The sequence below is a fragment of the Salmo trutta genome, chromosome 39, assembly GCF_901001165.1.
Source record: "Salmo trutta chromosome 39, fSalTru1.1, whole genome shotgun sequence".
Classification (NCBI taxonomy): Eukaryota; Metazoa; Chordata; class Actinopteri; order Salmoniformes; family Salmonidae; genus Salmo; species Salmo trutta.
The window spans coordinates 14,653,210-14,667,347 of record NC_042995.1 but is presented as its reverse complement, the minus strand read 5'-3'; the positions used below and the strand labels follow the sequence as shown (position 1 = coordinate 14,667,347).

Here is a 14,138-nt window from a genome sequence, read left to right as displayed (position 1 = left end):
TGATGACACTGTACAGGGCATCAGAAACTGATCTACACTATTAGTTAATTTAGGAAAAAGAGGATATAGATGAAAAGGAAGGATGAAAAATCAAAATAATATGGTATAATAAAATATATAATTAGAACAATATAATGTAACAGTAGGCTAACCTTGAATGCCAGTCTGTCTGTGCTTTCGTGCCAAAATTGTCACTCATTGTCATGCCAAAAAACACTTGGCATGACAATTCCATAAGGAGTTGGCAAGTGAGTAGAAACAGACACCCAGGCTAAAATGCAGTAAAACCGCAACCAAAACACCACAGCACAGAAACAATCAGAGCAGAACTGAACAGACTTGCCTTTTGGTTGTGTTGCATTGGGTTTGTGTGTTGAATTGTATTACATGGTATGGTAAATAGACTTAGGCTGTTTTGCATTCGATTACAGTGTGTTGCTGCTGAGAGGCATGTTCATAATGGCTGCCATGTTCTGTCCTTGGCCCCCGTGGGCTGACTCACAGAAGGTAGAGCATCCTGTTGCTCCCTGGACCATCTGCAGGACCACCGTCACTGGTTCAGGCCAAATGGCGAATGAGGATGGGTCCTAATGGACTTATGCGTTCCTGTTTGATGGTGTGTGTGTGTGTGTGTGTGTGTGTGTGTGTGTGTGTGTGTGTGTGTGTGTGTGTGTGTGTGAGAGAGAGCTAGTGAGAAAGAGAGAGAGAGCAGTGTGCAATCGACGTACATAAAATGCATACAAAGCATGTCAAGGAGTAATTACACAAAACGCAAACAGTCCTAACAGCTGTATCTCGGCTCATATGTAACTACATATATTTCTGAGACTCATCAAAGAGTCGTCAGGCATATCTCTGTTTCAGGTTTGTAAATAGATGAAAGTTAGCAGTGTGCTGGTGCTCTTTCTACAAGTCAGCGTGGTTGCTGTGGCTCACTTAGCAACACAAATAAACCAGAGAGACAGGGTCCTGCTCCCGCCCGCCAGCCTCCCTCCCTCCCTCTCTCGTTCTGCAGAGTCAGCGCTCCTCTCCTAACGCTCGTCACGTCTCTCTCTCTCTCTCTCTCTCTCTCGTTTGTTTCTTTCTCTCTCTCACTCTTTCTTCCTCTCTCCCTTTCCATTCCTCTGCTGCACTCCCTCCTCCCCAGGCAATCCGAGCACCCCTCCCTATCTCTCTCCACCCCTCTCACTTTCGTAAAGGGGTGAAGACCAGGGGGACGGATGGCTCCTTTCTACTCCGCTGAGGACGTGTGAGTGCTGAGAGCATCCGTCATGTGGATTTGAGTCCCTCCTCCTTTCCTTCCCCTGCCTCTCTCACTCCTCCATCCCCCCCTCCTCTTCATCCCCTCCCTCTCCTTCTTCGCTTTTATTCTCCATGTAGCTCTGGACCTGCACAATCTTCCAGCTCAGCTGAGATGGAGACCACCCAGAGAGGGCTCAGCGTTGCCCACCGCGGCCAGGGGGAGAGAGGGGTAGAGCGGACTGGCTAGTCAGGGGGGGGTCCTTCACTGGCCCACCCTATACCCTCTCAAGGGCATTACTCTGGATAGGAAACAGGACAGGTCTTAAGGCTTAGCGCTTTCAGCAAGGAATGACACTTCTGCTTGTTGGACTTCTCCAATATTTTAGCACTGTTACTTACTGAATCCTGATTATGGCGTTTGTGCAAATGTGGTTTTCCCTACTCTGGATTTGAATCTGGACCTAATCGCCATCTGGAGTGCCTGAGTTTTTACAGCCATAACTCGAACGCATGGATGTCTTTGGTTTCGCAAAGATGGCAAAGCTGTCAGGGTGAGTGTGTGTACCGTACCGGGACGACGGAAACTAAGCGGGCGCGCAGGGAAGGGTTGAGGGTGGCGGGGGTTGTCTCTGCATAGGAACAAGGAGTGTGTGACCAATGAGCGAGCAGTCTGTTGTGCCTGGGAGCGGAGTGTGGACTGCAACACAAGCAGTGAGTCAAGACTCAGACCACGGCTTTGTGGCTGATCCATAAAGTTCTGAGAGAGAGAGCTGAGCGACTGTGTTTGGCCGGATAGTTAGATAAGTTGCAAGAGAGAGTTTGACATAGAGAGTAAGATAAAGACTAAGGGAAAGTGAAGGTGTGTGAACTAGAGAAGTCATCATTTATGTGAGTGAGAAAGGACAGAAAGCCGATATGGAGATGATGTACCAGAGAGCTACAGAGGGAGGAGAGAAGGAAGAACAGAGTAACAACAAGATAAAGCAAGGTAAGTAAAGTGAAGAAGTAGAAAGAGGAGACGGCCCAACAGGGAATGCGAAAATGAGAGAGAGGGAGGGGGAGAGAGGGAGACTACAAATGAGAATTGACTTGAAGCAGAGGTTCCATAAGTAGAATGTTGTTGTAATGATGAATAGCTCAGAGCACAATTCTTCCTGATCTCTGTGACTTCCTGATCTCTGTGTTTCTAGTCCACACACACCCACGCACACACATGCAAACAGAACCTGTAGCACACACAAACACTGTAACACAATCACACACACAGACGTTGGGATGATCACTCACTTGAGTGGGGTCGCAACACTAAACCCACTAAACATGGCTCAGAACAAATATTTTAAACCTCAGCACACAGAGAGGTCTACAGCTGGATTGATTCATTCTCTCTCTTGTGAAGTAGTGGGAGTGTGTGGTGTAGCAAGGCCCGGGATCTTCTGGGTTCCTTCGAGGGATTCCTTTAAGAGAAATTAGGCAGCTTGTTGGATCTAGTTGGGGCTGTTATTGGCTGGAAAAGTTTCAAATGGGGGTCATTGATGCTTATTGATGTCTCTATATTGTTTCCAGGGGCGCAACTTTCACTGGGGACGGGGGTTACATTCTGAAATTGCATTTTTGTCCACCCCAGTTTTATCACTGGAATGTGATACAAAGCGATGCAATGGTGTGCTTTAGGATCATACGGATGGCTCCGAGCGGTCGAGTAGACTGTTTGGAGAGTTTATCCGACTGGGGGGGAAATATGATATATATATATATATATATATATATATATACATACATACATACATACATACATACATACATACATACAGTGCCAGTCAAAGGTTTGGACACACCTATTCATTCCAGGGTTTTTCTTTATTTTTACTATTTTCTACATTGTAGAATAATAGTGAAGACATCAAAACTATGAAATAACACATATGGAATCATGTAGTAACCCAAAAAGTGTTAAACAAATCTAAATATATTTTATATTTGAGATTCTTCAAAGTAGCCACTCTTTGCCTTGATGACAGCTTTGCACACGCTTGGCATTCTCTCAACCAGCTTCAACTGGAATGCTTTTCCAACAGTCTTGAAGGAGTTCCCAGATATGCTGAGCACTTGTTGGCTGCTTTTCCGTCACTCTGTGGTCCAACTCTTCCCAAACCACCTCAATTGGGTTGAGGTCGGGTGGTTGTGGAGGCCAGGTCATCTGATGCATCACTCCATCACTCTCCTTCTTGGTCAAATATCCCTTACACAGCCTGGAGCTGTGTTGGGTCATTGTCCTGTTGAAAAACAAATGATAGTCCCACTAAGCCCAAACAATATTTTGGATGGCGAATCGCTGCAGAATGCTGTGGTAGGCATACTGATTAAGTGTACCTTGAATTCTAAGGTCAAGTTTTGCTGGTTCCATCGATAAAAGATCATAACGATAATTTCAAATTTTACCGCCACAGTTGACCGTTGAATTATTCGATGAATCTGCTGTTTCTCAGAGCAAGGTGCAAGCAGCGTCACAGATATGTTTCAATATAGAAATCAGAGAGGCAGCCAGCCGGGAGAAACCAATAGGTCAGCGCGGGAAAACCACAAATGTCTTGACTTGAGTCACGCTAATCCTCCCAGGGGATTTTGACGGGTGATCACCACTGCACACATGACCCCCGCATCATTCAACTGGATGAAATCGCTGAAGCATGTCACCCTCTGTCCATGTGTCTGTCAGTCAGTCAGCGAGAGTAAAGTGAGAGAGAGAAAGAAAGGACAGACAAGAATAGAGGAACAAATAAATACACAACAGTGACCCACAATGCGGCCTTGTATTAGGAAAGAAAAGATTGAGGGATTTTAAGAGGAGGTTGTTGCTCGTGGAGGTCTGAGTAGGGACACTGCAAATTCACTCACATGTTGTGTGGGTAGTTAGTGTTGATTATGTCGAGTCTACGTAAGAGATAATCAACGAGGGGCTATGCGTTCTGTGGAAAATAATGAACGACATCAAAGATTTTTTATAACTCAACCAAGATAGACCACAGCTTGTCGTTTCCAATGGGAACAAATGAGTCAAAGCAGGCAGAAAAAGCAAGGTGGTAGGCGCCTGTGCAATAACTCAATTTGCCTTTGCACTCCTAAACAGTGCGATTTTTTTTGAAACTTTTGCAAAGGGTAAAGTCTACAAAACTTAGTCCACCCTGTTCATAACAGATTCTAGTTTTGGGAACAGAAAGCTGTATTGAGATCAAATATTGAATTGATGAGAACATTGTTACGGAGTCTAGTTGATAGGTAATCGACTAGCCGGACTGTTCCCCGGACTCCGCGTGTAGGGATTTGTACAATGCATGAACAAGGCTATTGAACTTGACATTGGTGTCTGTCTGTATTCCTTTATCCAACATATCATACTGAAACATGGTATCAGAAGTGGCTCGAAAACCACATGTTTGTTATTTTTGTAGCTAAGTACAGTATAGGCGCGGTTACGTTCCATATGCGAACACATACCGTTTCTTACTCCTGGTCACAACACTGATCAACTCGTTGTTAGCTGGCTAGCTAGCATCACTACCTACCTCGATGACTGAAGGCAAAGAAATCTCTTATTCCATCGCTATGGCAACAAACATTCCGTCACCAAATCCCATGGTTCTCACAGGGGACTGGAATACTAATTGGGACAACTTCAGGGATGAATTCGAGGACTATGCGCTGGCGACCGGTCTACATGAGAAACCCAACGAGGTTCAAGCGGCAACTCTGAGGAGTTTAATGGGCAGCGAATGCAGGCATATCTACCGGCACAATCTCACCCTCACAGCACGACAACAGTGTGATGCAAAGGCTATATTGGATACATTGGAGAATTACTTCAAACCCGCCAGAAACGTCATTTACGAGCAGTTCGTTTTCGGAAGTTGCAAACAGGAAGAGGGTGAGTCAGTACACAACTTTGTAACCCATTTGAGAGAAAAATCCGCCACTTGTGAATACGGGGGATTGAAAGATGAATTGATTCGGGACAAAATAGTACTGGGAATTGCAAATGAGGATATGCGCCGGCGTCTACTGAGAGAGAGAGGCTTAACATTAGTAACTGCCATCGAAATGTGCCGCACTGCTGAAGTCACTGACATGAGAATGAGAGCAATGGAAATCGAAACCCCACGCTCCGAAGTTGATACTGTTCACGCTGTTGCTAGGCAGACATTCAGACAGAACCAATCGAGGCAGAGTAATTCACCACGAACGGTGAACACAGAGAGCCCCGTAGCATGTAAATACTGTGGGAATACACACACACGTGGCAAAGAGCACTGCCCTGCCTATGGAAAACCATGCAGAGCTTGTGGAACTAATAATCACTTTGCAAAAGTGTGTCTCAAAAGCAAAAGAAGGGTGAGTGAGGGCAAGATTCACTGTGTTGATGATGTCACTCAATGTTCAGAGCTGAACAGTGAAAGTGACATTTACATGCATGAATCCATTGGGGCTGTACACTCGAGGGAAGAAATGGTTTGTGACACTACGATTACACAACAAGCAACAACAATGTCAACTGGATTCCGGTGCTACATGCAACATAATGAGCTACAAAGACAAAATCAATCTGGCACCTGACACACATCTATTGCCCAGCGATACTAGACTAAAGCTGTACTCAGGAGAGCTAATGAGCTCTATAGGCACCTTTGAGACCGAATGTGTTATTCGGGGACGCAAACAAGCTGGAGTTTGAGATTGTGAAAACCAGTCAACATCCTCTCCTCTCAGGCTCTACATGCGAACGCCTGGGACTGATGCAGTTCACTGTACCAAATGACCTGCACATTGTGGATCATGTCCAGCATGGACCCATATCCAAAGAACAACTACTCAGCAGATATGACGATGTATTCAACATGCCCGTTGAATCAGTGCCTGGGGAGGTACACTTTGAAGTGGATGAGAGCATCACTCCAGTCCAGTCCAGTGTGCTCCTCGCAATGTGCCCATTGCAATGAAAGTGGCTGTGAAGGCCCAGCTGGACAAGTATGAGGCCGATGGCCACATGACATCTGTGACCGAACCAACTGACTGGATCAGCAATATGGTCATAGTGAAAAAACCAGAGAAGCTGAGGGTCTGCATCGACCCAAAGCATCTGAACCAAGCACTGAAACGATCCCACTACATCATGCCGACACTAGAGGATGTCCTCTACAAGCTTCCCAAGGCCAGGATTTTCACCTTGGTGGATGCCCGAGATGCATTCCTTCAATGCAAGCTGGACGAAGAAAGCAGCTTCATGACTACCTTCTGGACCCCCTGGGGTCGGAAATGCTGGCTCAAGCTCCCATTTGGTGTCTCAGTGGCGCCTGAGGTATACCAACGCAAGCAGCATGAGTTACTGGCTGGGCTCAAGGGCATTGAACCCATCGCCGATGATGTCCTGATCGTAGGCTGTGGTGACACAGACGAAGAAGCAGAACGCGACCACGATGTGAAGCTTCTGGCACTGATGGAGCGCTGTCGATCAGTTAAGCTTCGACTTGGCCTGAAGAAGCTGCTGTTCAAGGTGAAAGACCTGAAGCCGGACCCAGACAAGGTCAGAGCGATCCTCAACATGCCAAACCCGTCTCATCGGTTTTGCAAACTATCTTGCAAAGTTCATGCCACACCTATCAGCAGTCTGTGAGCCTCTGCGCCGGTTGCTGGACAAAGACACACCATGGCACTGGCTACCCAAGCACGAGGCCGCAGTGCAGGAGATGAAATCTCTGGCTTCATCCATGCCAGTGTTGCGCTACTACGACGTCACGAAGCCTGTCACAATCCAGAGCGACTCCAGCCAAAGGGGACTTGGATGCTTTCTTATGCAGGAAGGCCAGCCTGTTGCGTTTGCCTCGAGAGCGCTCACTCCCACCGAAACCATGATGTCACACGAACTGCCAAGGGCCTGGCAAATCGTCAGCATGGACTTATTCAGCCACAGACAAAAGGACTATCTTCTCATTGTTGATCACTACTCTGACTTTTGGAAATTGAACTGCTCCCTGACTTGTCTGCAGAGACGGTCATAAAGCGCTGCAAGGCACAGTTTGCAAGGCAAGGTCAGCCTGACAAGATAATCACGGACAATGGCCCACAATTCACTGCACAGTTCAAGCGTTTTGCCTCAGAATGGGAGTTTGACCACGTGACCTCCTCTCCAAGACACCCAAAAGCAAATGGCAAGGCAGAGTCAGCTGTCAAGATTGCAAAAAACCTGTTAAGCAGGGCTGTGCGCGACAGCAACGACCCATGGAAAGCGATCTTACAGTGGAGGAACACACCCACCAAAAACATGGACAGCAGCCCAGCACAACGCATTCTGTCCAGACGTCTGAAGACTACCATCCCCGTAGCTAACAAACCACTTGAGCCCTGCATCATGGTTGGCGTCACGGACAAACTGCGTCACAGAAAGCAGCACGCTAAGTGCTTCTACGACCGGACTGCTCGAGACCTACTAGAGCTGGAGGTGGGTGAAACAATAAGGATGAGACCGCTGTCGGGAGACCACACGGGACTTTAGAGGCTGGGCACGTGCCTACAGAGAGTTGCACCACGTTCCTACCTGGTGGATGTTGGTGGCTCCCTCTATCGTTGCAATCGGGTGGATCTGCACGTAGCAGAGCAAACAAACCAGATCACCTAGATGAGCTGGATCACAGTCCAGGCCTAAGGGTAAGGGGCGCAGAATTGAGACATGAGCCAACTGAAGGTGAGACTTCTACCCCACCAAGCTCTCCAGCTCGTGGCCCTAATCCTACCCCTGTCGAAGCCAATACTTACTCACGGGTGGGTCGGCTGTGCAAGCCACCGGACAGGCTTACTCTGTAAGCAAGAGACTGTTAACTTGTCCTCTGTTTATAAAAAAAAGGAAGATGACAACTGAAGTAAAAAGAAATATGTCATGCATTTTCAATTGTTATGACTTGACTGTTAAGAACTTAATGTTATGCCGTTATGTTTGCACTTTCTAATGAAAAGGATGATGTTACGGAGTCTAGTTGATAGGTAATCGACTAGCCGGACTGTTCCCCAGACACCGCGTGTGGGGATTTGTACAATGCATGAACAAGGCTATTGAACTTGACATTGGTGTTTGTCTTTATTCCTTTATCCAACATATCATACTGAAACAAACATTTGCAGAATCTCATTCCATCTTCTCCCACTGCCCCGCCAGTGGGCTTCATCTCACTACCATATTTGGAAACGCTAATCGGATGCCTCACAATTATACATCCAGCGAAATATCTGTCTCATTGTTCTATCTGTGAAGATGTGGAAGAGAACACATAGAGCCCTGAGTTGATTATCCCTTTTATACCATGGCTATAATTTAACACATTTGCCATTAGAAATGTGTTAATTTGCCGGTAGAAAAGTGTTCAACATCCACTTAAGTAGCTAGCAAGTTAACTAGATAGCTATACTAGTTGCCACGGTAACCACACAAACAGACTTGCTTGTTTAGCTAACCAGAACATCAGTCCTAGCATGCTATTATGAAAATCGAATTCAACAGCACCAATACAGTTTCAATTCAACTTTTGCTTTAAAAAGCAGCTCAAACCAAATATGTGAGAATGAACTATAGCCATTGAATTCTACCTTGCCGATATACTGTGCGTTATAGGGAATTATAAAACGGATGGGGCTAATCCTGAATGCTGATTGGTTAAAACCGCATTCAAGCCGGTGTCTATTCCACAAGTTACCACCGACTAAATATATGATGTTAAATGCCTATTTACTCTGTTCCAGCTGTCTCATCAGCCCAACCAAGCAATTTATAAACGTGATCTCCACTATAAAAAGCATCTAGACATTATCTCACATTTCTTTTCGACTAACATTTAGTTTTCAACAGCGGAGATTTGTATAAACCTTGCTTTCTGTCTCTCCAACATTTGCAACATTGTTTCAATATTCAAATTCGATCTCCTGCTGTCCTATAGTAATGAACGTGTTGGGAGTCGGGACGAGACAGACAGGCAGTGTTTCTCAGCCAGTCGAAATCATGAATCAGCTGGCATCGTTTTTATGGATATATACAAATAAATGTAAATTGAGAAAAGGTAAAACGAAATGAAGTGCAGCTAGTTTGCAGTCTTTCCAGCATCACTTTGACGTGATTGTGTTAGCTGTGTCGTTGGCCAAGTCCTCTGAACAATAGTGTCCTGACGAGAGAGCACATTTTCTCTGCCAGGCGAAATCGCTACAAAACAGCTTAAACAAATGCAAATCCAGCTACTGTTGTTATTCTGGCTGCACTGTTGACGTAGTTCGCTAGCTAGCAAGCAAGGGATAAGATAGTTGCCAGCCAGTGTCTTGTTTTGTACGCTTTGTACAAATAATAAAACGCAGAACTACAGGATGTTTCTTAACATAACTCTTTATTAACTAGCTACAACTACATGTTCGCCTATCTCCAACCACGATCAACTGACTATGCCCTAACCGTCTGGGTGGTCTTAACCAATCACTGAACAGTAGGATACGGCGGTAAAATGCATCCAATTATAATTCAGTATGTATTCACATATGAATATTACATCCCCCTTCTTTTAAAACAAAATACAAATGTTTACATATTCTAAGCTTTTCTTTTGAATACATGCTCTGTAGTTTGAACTCAAGGTAAGTAACCATTTATATTGCATAATACACCAACTGAATCAACATAGACTCTGAAACAATGATCCAACATACTGTTACTTTTAGAACAAGGGATTCTCAGCAACTCAGCTTTCACTGTAGAAATGACATCTTAACATTTCAAACAAATACAATACTAAAGCATTTCAAGTGAACTTTCAATAACAAGTTTACAGTCTGGAACTCTTTTAGGGCAGCGATCCGCCTACACCCTTTGACATTTCACAGGTCGAGGACAGCTCTGGGCTTGACCTCTCTTCCTGACCTTGTGCGATATGATGTTGAGCATGCTTCTGTGTCAGTCAACAGCTCTTGTGGTGTTGCAGGTAAGTATGGTGTATGTTGTGCTGTGTGTGTGTTTAGTCCATCACGTTCTCTTTCAGGGGAACAGTTCATCTCATCAGTGTGTTGTTCTTTTGTGTTCAGTAAGTGACGACGATTGCGGCGGTACACTGCTCCTTCTGCTGTGCGGACGTAATATGAACGTTTTGTGTCAGCTGGCTGGATGACGACTGCTGGTTTCCAGAGACCATGCTCCTGGATTCTAACTGACTCTCCGTCGATCAGTGGTGGCAGTGGTCTAGCTGACCTGTCGTAGTATCGCTTTTGTTGTTGTTGTCTCTGTGCACGTTTTCCATGCATTTCATTGTAGCTGACGACCTCAGGTTGCAGCTGCTGGTTGGTGCTGGGAAGGGTTGAGCGAAGTCTGCGGCTCATCAACAGCTGGGCTGGTGATTTGAAGTTGTCAACTGGAGTGTTGCGGTATTCAAGGAGACTGAGGTAGGGGTCTCTCTTGTCTGCTTTTGCTTTGTCCATGAGTGATTTAGCAATCTGCACAGATTTTTCAGCAAGGCCATTACTTTGAGGGTAATGTGGGCTTGTGGTGACATGTGTGAACTCCCATGCTTTTGTGAAGGATTCAAACTCATTTGATTTGTAACAGGGCCCATTGTCAGATATTAAAGTCTCTACAATGCCATGCCTGGCAAAGGCTGCTTTTAGCTTGTGTATCACAGCTGCAGATGTGGTGCTGTGAAGCTTGTCGAGTTCGAAGTATCTGCTGTAGTAGTCCACTGTTACGATGTAGTCCTCGTTGTTCCAGGTGAACAGATCGGTTGCCACCACCTGTCAGGGTCGGTCTGGGATACAGTGAGGTTACATTGGCTCTTTGGTGTTTGAGGGGCGTCTTTCAAGACAGATGGTGCATCTACCAACAATGTCCTCTATTTGTTTGCACATTCCAGGCCAAAACATAATGTCCCGTGCTCTCTGTTTGCACTTTTCCATGCCCATGTGTCCAGCATGGATCTTTGTCAAAATCTCTTCTCTGAGACTGGTAGGAATAATGATTTTCTCTCCTTTGAAAATGATTCCGTTGATCTGTGATAGTTCATTACGATGGTTCCAGAATTCTGAGACGCTCTGAGGGCATTTTCTCCTCTCCTCAGGCCATCCATCCTGTATGACTTCCCTCAGCTGTGTGAGTTGAGAGTCCTTTCCTGTTTCTGCTTGGATCTCCTTCAGTTTTGTGTCACTAACTGGTAAATTGCTGTACACAGTGTGTACTTGCATGTCCATGCCTTCACTGAGGCTGCTGTCCTTGTAGGTAAGAAACTTCCTGGAGAGTGTGTCTGCGACAGGGATGTCTTTGCCTGGGCGGTGAGTGATTGTGAAGTCGTATTTTTGTAGTTGAAGGATCATTCTCTGTAGCCTTGGCGGGGCTGCAGCTAGTGGTTTCCTCATGATTGACTCAAGGGGCTTGTGGTCGGATTCCACAATGACTTGTCGTCCATATACGTACTGATGGAAACGTTTACATCCGAATAGAATGGCATAGAGCTCCTTTTCAATTTGAGCGTAGTTGATTTCACAGTCTGTGAGAGATTTGGAAGCGTAGCCGATGGGCTTTCCTTCTTGCAGTAGCACTGCACCTAGTCCATACTTCGACGCGTCCACTTGGAGTCTGAGCTCTTTGTTGGGGTCGTAGTAGGCAAGGATTGGTCCTGGTTCTCTCGTGATCAAGTCTTTCACATTCTGGAAAGCAATGTCGTGTTGCTTGTCCCAAAGAAACTCACTGGACTGCTTTAGCAGTTGACGCAGGGGTGCATTAGCATTGGAGAGGTTGGGTGCGAACTTGGATAAGTAGTTGACCATGCCAAGCACTGTTTCCAGCTCTGCACGGTTTTTTGGTGGCTCCATTTCTTTTATGGCTGAGATCTTCTGTGGATCTGGCTTGATTCCATTCGCTGTGAGAAGATGTCCGAAGTAGCTGACCTCTGTAGCGCCGACTGTGCTCTTCTCTGGGTTGAGCCGGACTCCTCTCTCGCGGGATCTTTGCAGCATCGCGCGGAGGTTTCGGTCGTGCTCCTCTTTGGTTCGACCATAGACAAGGATGTCATCCACAATTGCCACAACTCCGTCGAGGCCTTTGTACACTTCGTCGATCTTTCGCTGAAACTCGTCTTGGGCTGAGATAATCCCAAAAGGCAGGCGACGGAACCTGTAGCGTCCAAACGGTGTGTTGAATGTTGTGAGCTTAGATGACTCTTCTGTGAGCTTGATAGCCCAGTAGCCTGATCTAGCGTCCATGACACTGAAGTAGTGTGCTCCCGCTAGCTTGTGTGTGATGCCATCTAGCGTCGGTAAAGGGTAATGGGGCCGTTTGATAGCCTTGTTCAAGTCTCTTGGGTCGAGGCATACTCGGAGCTTGCCTGTGCGTGGTTTCTCCACCACCACTAACGCGTTTACCCAGTCGGTCGGTTCTGTAACCTTGGTAACTATGTCAGATTGTTCCATGCTCTCCAACTCTTTCTTCAGACGGGCACGGAGAGCAAGGGGAATCTTTCTCGGGGGGTAGACCACAGGGGTTGCGTCTGGGTCAAGGTGAATGGTACATTCTCCTGGGAATAATCCTATTCCTGTAAAGACATCAGCAAACTCCTCCAGTACATTTCCTGTCTCTACTGGTGCTGTTACTGATAAAACTAGCTTGATGAGGTCCATGTCTAAGCATGCTTTAAGACCTAGCACTGCAGGTGCTCTAGTGTCAACAACGTAAAAGTCCAACATCATGTCACTTTCCTTGTATTTGCATTTGAAAGTGCATGTGCCTTTTACTGGGAGCTGTTCACCACCATAACCAGTCAGTCTGCGCATGGTGGGCTGTAGCTCGCACTCAGATGTCAAGCTGCGGTACTTATTCAGAGGAATAATGTTTACTTGTGCACCAGTGTCTAGTTTGAACTTTAGCTTTGTGCCTTGTGTTCCTATCTCAATGTCAGCAAAGGCTTGCTCTGTCTCTGATATGTGACTTTTTTGTGTCACTGAATCAATAAACAGTTCATCATCATTTGACTCTTTGATTGACATTTCATCTTCACTCACTGTGTGTACTGTTTTTCCACGGTAAGCTCTGCACACTTTTGCAAAGTGATTCCATTTACCACATTTAGTACACTGTTTGCCTTTAGCTGGGCAATTTCCTTGTTCGCCATGCACTTTGTATCCACAATATCCACATGTTTTGGGGCGTTTTGAGTCTGTGTCGCTCTGTTTTGGAGTTATGTCTCTCCGTTCTGAAACGCGCTCTCTGGGCACCGGAGGTGTGCTTTGATATCTGCCTGACTGCGTGCACTGCTTGTTCACGTGATGCGCTCGTGCTGCGGCGCGAAATGGTTTTCATCTGAGCCTGTGCTAGCTCGTGAGATCTGGCTATGTCGATAGCTTTGTCCAGCGTTAGCTCAGACCCAACATTCAAAAGTTTCTCTCTCACTCGCGGTGAGTGTATTCCAAATACAATACGGTCCCTGACCATCTCATCCTTGTTTGCATAATCACAGTCTTTCACAAGCAGACGCAGCTCAGTCACAAACGGTTCAAAAGACTCGCTAGCTCCCTGTACTTTCTCATGGAATTTGTACCTAGCGAAAATTGTATTAGTCTTCGGCACAACATATGCTTCAAAACGATCGTAGTATGTTTTCAGTACCTTTGATTCAGCCTCGGTAAGTGTCCATGTGTTGTAAATATCTCTCCCTTTTTCACCGATCCAGAGGAGCAGGTAGCTACATTTTTCCTCTTTCTCCTCTTTCCTTCAGAGGACCCGTGAACATTAGCTCCACATGCTGTTTGTACTTACGCCATGCATCGGGTAAGTTTGTAGACTCCCAGTCCATTCGAGGTGAAGGAACTCCAGAAAAATCCATCTTTTAAGACCA

The 14,138-nt window shown here is 46.0% G+C and overlaps 1 pseudogene; it reads left to right on the top strand.

Moving 5' to 3' along the window:
• Window positions 1–1,404: 1,404 nt before the first annotated feature.
• Window positions 1,405–14,138, top strand: part of LOC115179262 (FERM and PDZ domain-containing protein 4-like) — a 49,435-nt pseudogene continuing 36,701 nt past the window's right edge.